Source organism: Carya illinoinensis, chromosome 16, assembly GCF_018687715.1.
Source record: "Carya illinoinensis cultivar Pawnee chromosome 16, C.illinoinensisPawnee_v1, whole genome shotgun sequence".
NCBI classification, from domain to species: domain Eukaryota; kingdom Viridiplantae; phylum Streptophyta; class Magnoliopsida; order Fagales; family Juglandaceae; genus Carya; species Carya illinoinensis.
In genome coordinates, this window is record NC_056767.1 from 18,797,907 (window position 1) to 18,814,194 (window position 16,288).

The 16,288-nt window shown below is 38.8% G+C and overlaps 1 pseudogene; it reads right to left on the bottom strand.

Annotated features, from left to right (window-relative positions):
- Positions 1 to 2,265: 2,265 nt before the first annotated feature.
- On the bottom strand, positions 2,266 to 5,042 carry LOC122298878 (annotated as a pseudogene).
- Between the last annotated feature and the right edge of the window lie 11,246 nt (positions 5,043 to 16,288).

Below are 16,288 nucleotides of genomic sequence, written 5' to 3' on the forward strand. Positions count from 1 at the left end.
CCAAATTAAGGTAAAAGATCTTCACTCAATCTGCTTTTACCATTGCAGCATCCACAGTAGAAGAATTGTTTGAAACAACAACTTCGAATGTTTAGTTAATTTTTACTAAGAAATATTATGACAAAATTAACAAATATTAATTATTACTAATTAGGAAACGATTCTGCATTTTTACCAATTTTTGGTAGCACAAACAGTGATTCATATTTGGATGCGATCATTCGTCTTGATCTGAGGCCCATGCATCTCCCTCATGATCTGCACCTTGGTTGCCATGAAGGTAACAAAATAGCAAAGACTATCAAAGATGTAGTTGCATTGATTTCATCAAAAGTCTAGTTAAATATAAAATATGATGAATTTATCCAAAATACAAATGTAATGGATTAGTCAAAGAGATGTATGGAAAGATTTGAGCTATAGTAAATGTATTTATTCCTTCAAATTTAAAGTGATACTGTTCACTGGCCAAAGGAAGTTTTTATTCCAAAAATGCAGAAGAACAGCAACATTTGTGTTTCCCTCGTTTTTCAACTCCCGACGGCCCCCTTTCATTTCCTCTTCCTCTCTCCCTCGTTGAATCCCCTTCCCAATTTGCAGAAGCCCATTTTCTCCCTCCCCTTCCCTTTCTCTCCCTTTCTCTCTTCCCTCGCCGAACACGCCCTCCCTCCCGTTCTCTCTACTTTATTTTATATTTTTTCAGATTCGTTTCTTTTTTCTTCAGTTTTGTTTTTCTCTCGCAGCTTTCTATACACTCGGCAGGGATAGTATACAGACTATCCGAGGAGATATCGAGGGAACTGGAAGTGAGTTTTTTTTCCCTCTTCATTGGAGTTTTTGAACAGTTAAGAGAGAGTGAGAGAGAGAGTTGCGATTCGGGGGTGTTTAATTTTTGGGAGAACTTTGTTTGAATTTCGGGATGGGTTTCTTCAGTACCATATTGGGTTTTTGCAGTATTGGAGTTGGGATTTCTATTGGTCTTGTTGCTGGATATTTCTTCGTCATCTATTTCCAACCCAACGATATCCAGGTACCTCAATCTCTCTCTCTCTCTCTCTCTCTCTCTCTCTCTCTCTCTCTCTCTCTCTCTCTCTCTCTCTCTCTCTCTCTCTCTCTATTTATATATATACATAAACACGCATTATGTATATATATTGCTTAGTATATTCTCATCAATGTATCTAGGTTCGGAGTTGGAGTTATAGCCTTTGAATGCTCTGTTTGGTTGTCGAGAAAGCAAAAGGAAAGGAAAAGAGAGAAAAAGAAGAAATAAATTGGATTACGAACACTGAAATAAATTGCTTTGTATCTTTTTCATGTAATACCTACGTTTTTGTTAGCAGTACTATTACATAAACAAATTTTTATTCGCCTTGGTTTTTATGGTCCTATTTCTTCTAACAGGTTCAAATTACCCTGTTTCATCTCTGTTAACGTTCCTGATTATAATATGAAAACTTTACTAATAGTTGTGATTGCATATGGTCTAACATGCTAGTATACACAATAATAAAGGATTAAGAAATGAAGTGAAATGCCCCTGGGCATATAAATATCTACTGCAAATCTTGTGAATCACATTTGTTGCATAGTGCTGCAGCCATCTTGCGATTAGGCAAACTTCCATCGAGGGTTTCTGTTGCTGCATCAATCAGTGTTGCTGTTCCCATTTTTCAATCGGGAAATTGCTTATTTTGTTGGTTTAATATTTAATCAACCCTTTTTTGAAGTCTCATTTCAGAGTAAACAACTTTGATGCTGTCAGATATTTATGCATACGAACTTGTTCAGAAGTTTCCTTCCCTCAGTACCAAGCATCCCCCAGTGTCTCTCAGTCTATCATTTCAGGGTCATGCATTTCTAAACTAGATGTACTTGTTGGGTAGAAGAAATGTCGGTAAAATGTGTCTGTTGGTTTCATAAATTGTATATATGATGATTGTTGGGTAGAAGAAAGATTGGCAAAATGTGTTTGTTATATAATTGGGTTGAGGAAAAAAATTAGTTGGGAAACAATAATTTAAATATAAATTAAGTTGTTAATTAACATATGGTTAGTATAATTGTAAAATATGAAGAAAAAATTAAAAAAATTATTAGTAAAAAAATAATACTATATTATTATTTTGACTAATCCAATAGTTAATTTAATGTGAGGTTACGGCTAGGGATGTTTTATATTTATGGAAAACATGTACTTTTCATCAAATTTATTTTAAATATAGCTTTGATGAAGCCAATTCTAATACTCTCATAGCCAACTCAAACCTCTAAATCCAAATCTTTCTTTCGATTCTCACCCTGGCTATCATTCTCTAAATCAGAAATTCTTGTTTCTGAGGTTTAAGAGTGCCTCTTCTTCTATTGGTGGTACCAGTTCGATTCCAAGTTCCCATCATCATCGTCATCGTTGCGTCTCTTAGAAAGCTGGACGTTAAGACAGGGACTCCAACTTGCAACTTGCAATGCATTGATCATCTCCTTGTGCTTGCGTACTACACAAACTCCAGAACTTTTAATTAGCATTATATTGTGTATGCAATAATACTTAAGTTGCAGACTTCCCTCCACTGATTTGAAACGCTTTCCATCTAGTTTGTATATGTAGAATACTAATATACACCATTATAGTAGATCCAAGTATTAATATTACTGGAAGAAGAGATATCGAGCTTAACATCAGTACATGTAAAGATTCCTTTAATCTCGTCCGAATACTGAATACAGCAAATCAACATTTATCTCACATACATAACTATTTGGTCCTCTAATGGTGAATGGCCCTCTAGATTTTCCTGTTCATCAAGCTAGCAACATAAGTTTTAGTAGAGAAAGAGAGACTGAGAGCATACCTCAAACTGTAGAGGATTTACAACCATTTATGGCATCCACTCAAGTTAATCCAACATAGCTTACGAAGGCTGCTTGTATTGAACATTCCTCTTAAATCAGTGCCTTTTAATTTAATGTCCTTTAAATATTTCATTTCACTCTCAATTTCAAGAAAATTCTGCAGCTTTTTGCAGTAAAAAAGATCAAGGGATTTTAGAGATTTCAACTAAATGGATCTTGGAAAACTAGTAAAGCTCTTGCAACTAGTAATTGACAATTTGATGAGGTTATCAAGGAAGCCAACAGATTGATGTACCTCAACTAAGACATCACAAAATATAATCTTCAAACTCTCTAAATTCTGGAGCCCCGACACATCGGGATTTTTGTTAGAAATTTGCATATGGAGAAGTTCATAGTTTTCAAATTCTGAAAATTCTGTAAAATAGAAAATAAATGAAAAATATGTTAGCTTGTAGAAAGTTTACAGCATATATATATAGTTTAAAGAAAGATATAAGAACTGTACCTTCAATCTGTCTCCCAATTCTCTAATCAAGCTTTCATCCATTCTTAAAATGATGTTTTTTTTTTTTTTCCAAGAGAGTTCTGCTGGAAAGATTGACTAGGATAGTCGTGCCAATAAAATACTCTTAACTCGTTTGAGAGATAATTAGATTCTCTTAAAAAACGTGCATTACAATTTATAAATATCTTAAGATTTATCATCTTTGAAAAATCTTTAGCATTCAAAGTTATCAAATCTTGTTCGGGCTACTCTACCAATATGCCTTGAATTTTGTTTGCTCCCTAGTAAGACAATGCATAATATGCCAACAAAATCAAAGCATAAAGTGCTTCATATTTTACCACTTTCTAGAATCATAAGTTTGTTTATATACATTGTGCGTGTTTTTTTTTTTTTTTTTTTCCACCAAAAAAAAGAAAGTCTTAATGTTTGATTTTTATTTTTAGAATGTCCTAAACTAAGTGATCAAACACAAAATGTCAACGTTTGCTTTCACATTTACCTATCAATCTTACCTATTCAATCTTACCTAAAACAAACTGTCTAGTTGTAAGCATTGAGCAAAAGACTTACTTCCCCCAAACAAGGCATTATACTTATAAACCAAATACCCACTATCAGAGAAATGTCTGGAAGATGTACTCATATAAATAAATGGGTGTAAGCATGTGTATAGGTATTTCTCATCCGTTTCTTACAACCAAAAATGAAATGTTTTTTATTTTTTTATTTTATGCAACTCTTACCTTTGCTTATTCTAATAGATAATGGACGTCTTCATGAAACCATAACCTATTGTGTTTTCCAGATTCTTTAGATTCTTGGCCAACAATTTCTCTAGCCATATCTTTGAGTAAGTCATACATGACTAATTTGCCAAACCAATCAGTGGTCAAGAGAGACTTATCCATTAGTACTTAAAATGCCAATATTAGGAAAGAAACCAGAACCATCAAGTATTTTAGTAATGTATTCTTCTTGCTCTCCTATAAAGAAACATGCAATGTCCAAGAAAATATTCTTCTCACTTTCATCCATGTCATCACAACTTATTCTAAGCTTTTCTTGAATATCATTGCTAGGATTTTTTTTTGTACATTTCCAAAGCACTTCTCCAATAATGAATGTCTCTACCATATAGATGTGACCCTAGCATCATTAAAGCCAAAGGAAGGCCCCCAGCATAGCACAATACATCTTCTATGAGTTCCACAAAATCATGGTTAGGTTTTTCCTTTTTGAAGGCATTCCAACAAAATAGTCGAAGGGCTTCATCATGATCCAATTTCTTCCCCTTATATAGTAAATGAACATTATAACTAGTTAATAAATGTTTATCTCTTGTTGTTATAATGATTTTCCTCCCTAAACCAAACCAACCACAACGTCCAAGTAAGGTTTCAACTTTGACTAATTGATCCAAATCATCAAGAACTAAAAGAACCCTTTTACTCCAAAGCATTTCTTTTATGAGACCCATTCCTTCATCAACATTTCAAACCTTCAAACTTGAGTCTCCTAGGATCTCGTAAAGAAGTGTCTCTTGCAATTGAATTAGACCATATTCACGATTTGAAGTTTCCTTCACGTATGCAAGAAAGCAAAAAGCTTCAAACTGGCTAGTAAATGAGTTGTAGATTTATTTAGCCAGATTTTGTCTTACCAACTCCACCAATTCCATAGATCCCTAGTATGTGTGTATCATTCACTCCCAAACTTAGAAGCTTAAGGATGTGTTGTACTCTAGACTGCATTCCAATTGGATGCTTGGCAATGTCATTTAAAATTTACGCTTTACTAATCTTGAAACCTCTCAAACGATTTGTTGAATAAATTCAAGTTCATTCCTATCAATGAGAAAAAAGAGTTTTTAAACTTTTCACAATAAAGAAACAACAGAGAATGAACTAGTACTCAAATTTTTTTATCCGATAACAAATGGAAATGATCTAATTAATTAACTTTTCCATTCTCAAATTTGGTTTTCCTTATTAAGAAGTAGAGGACTTCTTTCTCAATGAGTTCCTAAATTTAGATATACACGCATACATACACACGTATTATAAAGATGTACTATGATTACATTTTTGTTTCTAAATGAAGGCATATATAAGATTGAGAAGAAAGTATTATACTTGTCTCACAAAGTGAACCCAGACAAACTGGCAACTTCTGTAAGGGCTGCTTCCCTCATCTCCACCTTTATCTCATCCTTGAATCTATCATTAAGTTTGGCCAATTCTTCTCCAAAAATCTTCGTCTAATGTCGTACATTTGACAGATCTATATGGTAAAACACTGGTAGAATCATTTGTTGCTTTTATTTTTTATTTTTTATTTTTTTATGTTCAAGGATCTTCACTAACTCATCTCAGGGTCAGGGTAAAATTTCGACAGGTGATTTCTCCTAGGAAACCGTGGAGGGTAATATGCGCCTTGAAGTTCTCCCAGTGATCTACTAGATCCTTGGACCCATCATACATCTCTATCTGTGGTACTTTAAACTTCAGCTGGAGCGGCATGGCAATTATTTCTGCTCTATAGGGCAGATCCGTACTGCTTAATAGTTGTGCCACCAAGGAAGATCCCCCATCTTCTTTGCCATCTCTTTGTACTTGTCGGCAAGTCTACATAACTCATCGTACAACTTCTTCTTTTCTATATCCTCTACATTCACTCCCCCATTGTTGTGCGCTTCTTCTTCTTCCCACTCGCTGTGGCTATGCAAGGTAGCATCGCTAAGCTTGATGTCGTGGTGCTTCAATCCCTCATTTTCTTTCCTTAGGTTTTCCATGGCGTCTAACGTCGTCTTCAGCTTTTCTTCCATGTCGCAAGCATTACTTCTAGTGCATGAGTTACTTGAGAACATGTCACGCTCGGCATGAGAGAAACCATATTGAAGTCTAATGAAAAATGAAAATAACAAATTACAGATCCCACATACGGTGCCACTGTAAAGGATGTGTCCCGCCACTGATCAGAATCTTTAACCTACAAGTCATTACGTAGGTGGCACTGTGTGCCTATGAAAACTCCAATGCCTAAGTCAGTAATAAGTGAGGGATAATAATTCAAGAATACTTAATCAGATGATTCGAGCGTTATGTGTGCCCTTATATACAGACGTAGAGAACAATGGGTTAACAGATTAACTTTGTACAATGCTTAGCCATTAGAAGGATTATTCCTGACATATCGAAATTATCTAACCACCACGTCATTCATATTGACAAGCTGAGGGTTTATCCTCCTAATAATTAGGACAACTATAGCCTGTGTCAGACTACAAGACCCCTTTGAGTACTTATCCATTGTGGATAATGGATTGGACCTTGGGCCCTAATATTGGGCTAGACTAATATTAAATCCTCCAGTTATCTATTAACTTATCAAAAGAAAAATACATTTTACAATGAAGAGCTTGTGGGTTACAAAGAATCTCAAAACCAAACTCATAAAAAACCTAAAGCATAGGATTAAAGGCATTAAGTGACAATTTTTGTTTTTGTTTTTTTTAAAGAAGTGGACGGTACCCCAATTTTATTAATATATCCCTCACTTACAGTGAAGAAATTAATTTTACAAGCAAGAGCTTGAGGGTTTCAAAAAATTTTCAAAATCAAGCTCATAAAAAACCTAAAGCCTAGGAATAAACAAAAGTATTACTCTTATTCATAAAAGTAATAGAAAAATATAAGAGCAACAACATTAAAGCTAATGCCTTAGAAAAGGAATACCTGGTCAATCTATTGTGAAAAATTTACCGGCCACATGTTTTTTTTTTTTTTTAAAGAAGGGTGGCACCTACGGCACTTTATTAAAAAGATCTCACTTCTGGCAGAAGAATACCGTGGTTCATATAAGGCGCATTAAAAACATGAAACAACTTTATCGAAATCTAACATACGGAAGACCCATCTTGTCCATCTTCAACATTCCTTTTAACAAATGTGGAAGGAGTGAAAAATCATCTCATATCATACTATTACCATCAGCACCCATTTGTGCCAAAACATCCACTAGAGCATTACCTTGTCTATACACTGGGAAATAGAATAGTTCAACCTTCCAAGAATATCAAGAATTTCCTTCCAAAAATCTTCAAAGTACCACAGACCATAGCGTGACTTCTGCACCCACTGAAAAACAATTATAGAATCAAGCTCAATATCAACATGAAATAGACCCAAGCTTTCCATAATCAGAAAGCCTTAAAGGAGCCCCATCCCTTTGGCATAATTACTTGAACCGAGGCCAAGATGTTCTGTAATACCTCTAATCAAATTTCCATTATGATCTCTGATTACCCCTCAAGCACCTGCACGTCCCAATTGCCTAAAGAACTTCCATCCACATTAAGCTTCATAGGACCTCGAAAAGGTCTAAGCCACTTGACAATGCGCGTAGGTTTCATTTTAGGAGGTTCAATAGGAATCTGGAGGCTTTGTAAAATAACCTTATCATCATGAGCTATAAAGGACATACTTGCTTTCAATTTTTTGCCAACTCTTTCAATCCAGTACAAAATCTCTCACCAAACTGCACTGATAGAGTTGTTAATACCTTCCATGTGGCATTTACACCTTCTTAGCCATAGTCTCGAAGTGATAATAAGAGGAATTAATCCCAAAGCTGACCAAATTGAGAATGATTAGAAGCCTTGCAGGACTACATGGAAGATAATGTTATGCCAACCTTGCCAAGGAACATACTTCAAACCGACAAGCACAACAGCTTTCTTCCATATATCTCAAGCAAAATCCACTCCTGCCAAAACATGATTTTGATCTTCATAGGAACATACAATGGGATGCCCACCTTTATCAAATGGTCATCAACACTTAAAGAAGAATTAAAAGCCTTCCAAGCAATAACATAAATATTATAGGGTAAACTAGAATTTCGAACCCAATTTGTCCACTGTCCCAATTTGGCCACAACAAGGAGGGCTTTGGCCACAACAAGGAGGGTCTTGACCACAACAGGGAGGGCCTTGGCTATACCCAGGAGGGCCTAGTGGGGTGGTGCAAGCTGGATGCACCTATGAGTACTTTCTAGCGCATAGAACTCCACCCTTCACTGGAGAAGAGGATCCACTACGGGCTGGAAAGTGGGTCAGGGACTTAGAACTTTTGAGGTATGTGGTTGCACTGAGGTGCAACAAGTACTCTATGCCAGTTATCTGTTGCAAGGCACCACTTCTGAGTGGTGGGATACAAAGAGAGTAATGCTGGAGTCAGAATTGGGATCTTTCGCCGCTGTGACCTGGTAACGTTTTAAGAAAGAGTTTAATGATCGATTTTTTCCCGCTTCCGTGAGGTGCCAAAAAGCAAGAGAGTTCTCAAGCTTGGTCCAAGGGAGCATGACCATGGAACAATACGCCCGAAGATTTATAGAATTTGAGCGATTTGCTCCCCACCTTATCGCCACAGAGGAGATGCAGGCCGAGCGTTTCCAAGAAGGCCTACGTCCTGATATACGCCGTATGGTGGTCTGCCACAAGATTTTCACTTTTCAGGATTTAGTGGACTTGGCCACTATTGCTAAGAGAGAGAATAATCTAAGTATGGGCTCCCCTCCAGGACATAACAGGCGGAGTTTTTCTGGTGAAGGAAGTAGTTCGTTTCGCCTCAGAAATTGGTTCAGCAGACCAGGACTCGACCACAAGCGGCCTCGGATGTTCGTATGGGAGGACGAGTGCCAGTTTGTGGAGTTTGTAATAGGGCCCATGTGGGTGAGTGCCCTTCGGGTGGGGCTCGGTGTTATAATTGTGGCCAACAGGGTCACTTTGCTCGTGAGTGTCCTAGGTCAGTTCAAGGAAGCCGTGGAGGTAGATGTGGTGGAAGAACAAATCAGAGGCAAACAGTGCAAGCCCGGGTTATGCTGTTACACCCGGAAATGTTGATGATGAGGCGCCAGCGACCCATGATGTTGGAGTGATTACAGGTATGGATCTAATTTAATTTAATTTTAGATTTGATTTTTGGTGTGTTTTGGGTTCTTCTTTATATTGGATTTCATGGGTTAATGTGTTTGGTTCAGGGAGAGTCCGTTTATATGAATTTTATGCTTGCACTTTGTTTGATTCGGGTGCATCACAGTCGTTTGTATCTTCTACTTTCGCTTGGATATGTAATTTGGTTACGGAACCTTTGCCAAAGTCATTGGTAGTGGCTCTACCAAATGGTGAAGTGGTATGGTGTTCCAAGGTTGCATTGGGCTATCCTTTAAAATTTGATGGAAGGTTCTTGGATGCTGATTTGGTTATGTTTAAGCTGCTGGGTTTTGATATCATCCTTGGGATGGATTGTCTATATCGATATTCTGCGAGTATTAATTGCAGAAGTCGGGTAATTAGCTTTCAGCTCTCAGATGGTGATTATTTGGAATTTGCGGGGAGTAAGCTAAAAGAAAAGCCGATAGTTATATCGGCAATTCAAGCAAGAAGAGAGATTGCATGTGGAGCGGATGCCTTCTTAGTCTAGATGGTGTCCACGCTGTCTAAGAAGAAGTCATTGGTAGATATTTCCGTTGTGGAGGAATTTCCTGGCATGTTTGTGGAGGACTTGCCTGGGCTACCCCCTGTTCGTGAAATGAAGTTTGTTATAGACTTGTAACCTGGAGCGGCCCCTGTACATAAAGCTCCTTACCGTATGGCACCGGCTGAATTAAAAGAGTTGAAGACTCAGTTACAAGAGCTGGTAGATAAGGGTTTCATTCAACCAAGTACTTCGCCGTGGGGTGCGCCAGTGCTGTTTGTTAAAAAGAAAGATGGAACCCTTCGAATGTGCATTGATTATCAGGAATTAAATAAGGTGACCATCAAGAATAAATATCCTCTCCCACAGATCGATGATTTATTTGATCAGCTTCAAGGAGCAGCTGTGTTCTCGAAGATTGATTTGAGGTCATAATACTACCAGTTGAGGATAAGAGACAAGGATGTACCCAAAACTGCTTTCAGGTCGAGATATGGGCATTATGAATTTAAGGTGATCCCATTTGGGTTAGCCAATGCCCCTGCTGCTTTCATGGATTTAATGAATCGGGTATTTCAACCTTATTTGGATTCCTCTGTGGTAGTGTTCATTGATGATATTTTAATTTATTCCCCAGATGTTGAAGAGCATGTTTATCATCTTCGTCTAGTTCTTGAGAAATTGAGAGAACACCAGTTGTATGCCAAGTTCAGTAAATGTGAATTCTGGTTGGAAGAAGTCAGATTTCTTGGGCATGTGATTTCGCAAGACGGAGTGGCTGTTGATCCTAATAAGGTGGAAGCTATTTTGTAATGGCAACGTCCGACGACTGTGCGTGAGATCCGGAGTTTCTTGGGACTTGCCGGATATTACCGAAGATTTGTGGAGGGATTTTCTCGCCTATCCGGACCTCTCACAGCTTTAACTAGAAAGAATGCATAATTTATTTGGTCAGACAAGTGTGAGAGAAGTTTCCAAGAATTGAAGAACAAATTGACGACTGCACCAGTGTTGCCACTTCCAGAACCGCATAAGCCATTCGTAGTTGATTGAGTTGAATTATTGCATTTTTAATGCTTTTGGAACCAATATATATTAATTCTTTCATTACTTTATCATTGGTTTTATATGGAAAAATGAATAAATCAAAGTTGTGATTTTAATTGATTAAAAGCATGAATTTCTGCTCTAATTTTATCAACTGCCAAATAATATGGATTATGGTACATTTCGCTCGAGCGGCCAGAAACCGCCGCTCGAGCGAAGTCAGGCAGATTCAAACGCTCGACTTCCGCTCAACAATGGGCTCGAGCGAGATGCGGGAAAAGAGATCGCTCGAGCGGAGGCATTTGGCCGCTCGAGCGAATTCAGGCAGAGTCGAACGCTCGATGTTCGCTCGACAGGCCGCTCGAGCGAACTTAGGCAGAGTCGAACGCTCGATGTTCGCTCGACACTCCGCTCGAGCGAATATCGCATTTTTACAGATCAGGGTTCATTCCGTCGTTAGAGTATATATATGTTTTTTTTACATCTTAGGACAACTTTTGGGCTGGAAAACTCGGTTTTTGAGTAGAGAAACACTTAGAATTCATTTTTCCTTTGATTTTCGTTCAGATTCGAAGAGGAGGATTCATTCAATCGATCATTCACGCAGCTACACAATTTCCACTGGATCATTCACTCACACTACAGCAGATTGAAGAACTCCTTGAGGGGTCCAATTGCCACTGCAGCTCAGCCTCCTCCACCACTTCGAATCTTCATCTCCATTCAACTGGCTTGATCTTTTCAATTCCCTACTTGCTATTTCATTTCAGTTTTGATTTTCTGAATTATTTTAGAGAATTTTGATTTAGACGTTTGAGAAATTTATTTGTTATTCATTCAATTCATGTTATTTATTTTTATCGTTTCGTTAAACTTTCATTTTAGTAGTGATTGCAATTACGGTGGTTTAATTTGAGAATTTGTGATTTGAACATAATGATGAACCCTAGAACATTGATTTTGGGGCTTTTCAATTTCAGTGCATGTTTTGTCAATTACTTCCTAATTTAGTTTAATTCTTAATTTAGTTTTATCAATTTCTGAGTTTAATCTATTAGTCATTTACATTCCCATCCGACAATCAAAATCCAAAAATATGAATCTAGTCCAAGACTAGTGTCATCTCCCATCCATTGCACATACCATCATTTTATTTTATCTTTGAGAAGTTTTTCACATTTTTCAACGAGTTTGATTTCTAAGTAACTTTCCCTGAGGAGACGATCTAGGAATTTATTCCTAATTACTACACGACATCCTCCTGCACTTGGGATAGCTTTAGTGCTACTCATTTTTGAGTGAGTCAGTAGTCTTCAGTGATGCGTCTAAATTTGGATTAGGTTGTGTCCTTATGCAGGAAGGACGGGTTGTTGCTTATGCATCCTATTAGCTAAAGGATCATGAGAAGAATTATCCGATGCACGATTTGGACTGGTTGTGACTGGTTCTGCTCTTAAGATCTGGCGGCACTTTTTTTATGGGGTAAGCCTGCGAAGTATACACCGATCACAAGAGCTTGAACCACTTGTTTTCCCAAAAGAATCTGAACATGAGGCAGAGGCGATGGCTATAGTTAATCGATGACTACTAGTGCGAGATCAAGTATCATCCGAGGAAAGGCAAATATAGTTGCGGATGCTTTTAGTCGAAAGTCACACTTATAAGATGAAGCCGAATCGTCAGGATTGGATTCTTTACTTTGCGGGATGAGAAGACTCCTTATTGAAAGTTCACAGTAAGAGGAAATATTATCTTCAGTTCTTGATATTCGAGTAGCTGATTTTGAGGAATTGAAGACTCTTCAAAGGAAGGATCCGAAGCTGTTGGATATTAGAAAAAGAGTCAGAAAATCTCAAGGGCCATTGCATTATAGTATGGATAAAGATGGAATTCTTCGGTTCCGAGATCGTAGGGTGGTCCCTAAAGATTCAGAATTCAAGGAGCGGATCATGGCAAAAGCTCATGGGGCCCCTTATTCAGTCTATCCTGGTAGTACGAACATATACTGGGACTTGAAGAAAAATTATTGGTGGGATGGAATGAAGAAGGATATTGCCTTGTATATCGAGAAATGCCACACATGCCGTCAAGTCAAGGTCGAGCATCAAAGACCCGCAGGTATGCTCCAACCCCTCCCTATTCCTGAATGGAAGTGGGACGACATCATGATGGATTTTATAGTGGGCTTACTGAGGACTCCTAGTGGGAAGAACTCGGTTTGGGTGATTGTTGACCGTTTAACGAAGAGTGCTGATTTCTTGCCTATTAATAACACTGATTCCTTGGGTAAGTTGACTCGCCTAGATGTGAAAGAGATAGTGCGGTTGCACGGTATACCGAAGAGTATTGTGTCAGATCGGGACCCAAGGTTTACATCTCAGTTTTGGAAAAGTTTGTAGGCAGCATTGGGTACTAAGTTGAAGTTTAGTGCTGCATATCACTCGCAGACGGAAGGCCAATCAAAGCGCACCATTCAGACCCTTGAAGATATGTTGCGAGCTTGTGTTATGGAATTTCAAGGGAGTTGGGAAAATCACTTGCCGCTCATAGAATTTGCGTATAATAATAGCTTCCATGCATCCATTCAGATGGCTTCTTATGAAGCTCTTTATGGGAGGAAGTGCAGATCGCCTTTGTGTTGGGATGAAGTCGGGGAGAATAAAATAATTGGGCCCGAAATAATTCAAGAGATGGAAAGCCAAGTTCGGATTATCAGGGATAAAATGGCGGCAACTCAGAGTCGTTAAAAAAGCTACGCTGATAGCAGGAGGAGAGAGTTATCTTTTGAAGAAGATGATTGGGTTTATCTCAAGGTCTCTCCCATGAAAGGAGTTAAGCGTTTTGGTAAAAGGAGGAAATTGGATCCGAGATATGTCAGCCCTTTTCAGATTTTGGAGAAGGTAGGGTCTGTCGCCCATAGAATTGCTTTGCTAGAATATTTTAGGGATATTCACAATGTCTTCCATGTGTCATCCCTGAAGAAGATTTTTGGACAATAAGAGCCGTGCTTTGTCGACCCAGAGAGTATTCAGTCGCAACCGGACCTTACTTATGAGGTCGTTCTGTCACAGATCATGGACTGGAAAGAGCAACAATTGAGATCCAAGACGATACCTCTGGTAAAGGTGGAATGGGGGGATCCGTTAGCTTAAGATTTCTCTTGGGAGAGAGAAGCTGACATGAGGGAGCAGTACCCCTATTTGTTTGAGTAATGGCGGACGTTTCTTAAAGTTGGTCTCAGTGGAATTATGTGGTTTGTTTCAAGTTGGTGTTTGATCTTGCAAATTTTGAGGACGAAATTTGTTTTTAAGGGGGGGAGGATGTGATGACCCGTTTTTACTTGTATTTTCACTAAAGGGGTTTTTAATTTAATTAATATATTAGCTCTTTTATTTTAAATTATTGTATTTTAAATTGGTTTTATCTTATTTGATGTGGTGTTTAATTTATTTAAGTCGTTTTATATTTTTAAAATCATTTTCGGCGGATCAGTTTTTGGATTCCGGAAGTGAGGATTGGACCTCATTTCTTTTCTTTTCTTTTTTTCTTTTTCCCTTTTTCCTTTTTCATTTTTCCTTTTCTTCTTTTCCTCTTTCTTTCTTTTTCTTTTCTTCTTCTTTTTCCTCCTCTCCCGCGCGCTGCTTCTCTCCTCCCCTCTCCTTCCCGTCGCCGTCAGCCTTCTTCACCCAGACCTGCCGCCGCCGGCCGAAGTGGCCGACACCACCCCCACCGTTTGGTCCCCCTTCGGCCGGTGAACACTCCCACCAAAAATCACCTCCATTAGAGCTGCCGATCACCACCTACAGCCCCTTCTTTTCGCACGGGTTTGAGCCGTTTCCGGCACCGTCGCTCCACCTCCGGCCACCACCTCTTCACAACTTCTTCCCCTACCTCTTGCCGACCTAACCCACCCAATTCCGGCCCCGATCCGTTGCCGGGACAGCTCCCACGAGCTCAACTCCGATTTGGCATTTTTCCGCTTCCACCGCCGTTTCCACCGCCACCCACGGCCAAAGCTCACTTCCTTTAGCTTCATAAACATCTCAAGGCCATTCCCTATCAATTTCGTGTCTTGGGTTGTCCCCGTTCGAAAGTGGGTAATTTACTACCCACGGCCATAGTGTAAAATATACTATTACGTTGCCTTTTCTCTACCATTTGCAATGCCGTGAGCTTTCAAAAAATATCTTATAGCGCTGTAACTATTTTTCAAACTCTATTTTTAGATTTAAATATATTTTGCTCTTACAATATTTATTTGACTATTGGTTAGTTGATTCCGGACTGAGTCCAAGGAGTTCGGGGATCGGATGGATTGAGGACGGAGTTGCTTGGTTTGTTGATTTGTGATTGGTTGGTTGTTTTATGCCTTGAGGTTGCATTTACATGGTGCATTCACGTGCATTTTATTTAATTTGAGAAAATTTGGTTTTATTCGTGTAAATGGATTTTCGGGTGCGTGTGTATCACGACCCCAAGCCGGGATGGGGTATTATCTCGGTAGAACTCCTCTGGTCACTCGGGAGTGGATAATACTGAGTGACATCCCCTGGGTTGTAGCTGGGCGACGACCAGATCGTACGATACGGTAACGCTGTCGTGTCGACTCCATGGTCCCTAGAGTGGCGGGGACTAGAGGATGACCTGGTCCAAGGACGCACTGGGCGCGAGTACTGGGCATCGCTCGTTTAGGTGTCACACGCGTAGGCGTTACTTGCGGTGTGGCACAGGAGTCAGAGTGTGCGGATGATCCCTAAGGGAGATCATGGTGCATGCAATAATTGGATCGGTTTTATGGTTTTCGGATACGGGCCATTTTCTGGAAAAATGGCGAGGTTACGTTGAGGCTTTGTGATCCATTTTCTGGGAAAATGGTGGTTTCTTGCTTTGGGCTATTATCTAGGATAATGGCAAGGCTGGTTTTCAAGGTTATGTTTTTGGGCCAAATGAGATTTTGGCGTGGGTGGAAAAATGTGGTTTTTATGGGACATGTGCATTTGCATTATTTTATGCATATTATTGAGTTTAATATGTTTTTATCTTCTGGCGTTTGGATCCTTACTTACCTGCGATACCATTTTTGGTACTGTAAATTTTTGTGCAGAGTTTGAGGAGGAGGAGGAGGAGGCTAAGCCCGAGGATGTGGCTCCGCCGGAGTTCTGAGTTGGAGTTATGCTTTGTAGTTGGTTTTAAAACAATATTTGTAGTTTATAATATTTTATTATGTATGTTTTGAGCAGCTTTGTATTAAACTAAGCAAAATTCTGGTACTTAGTTATGACTTTAGTTATCCGTTGCGTTTTTTTTTTGTACACTTGTTGCATGTACACACACTTGGCACTTGGCGATAGGGTGGTGACCCGTGATGTCATCATCCGGACGTCTCAATTTTCCTGTGTCT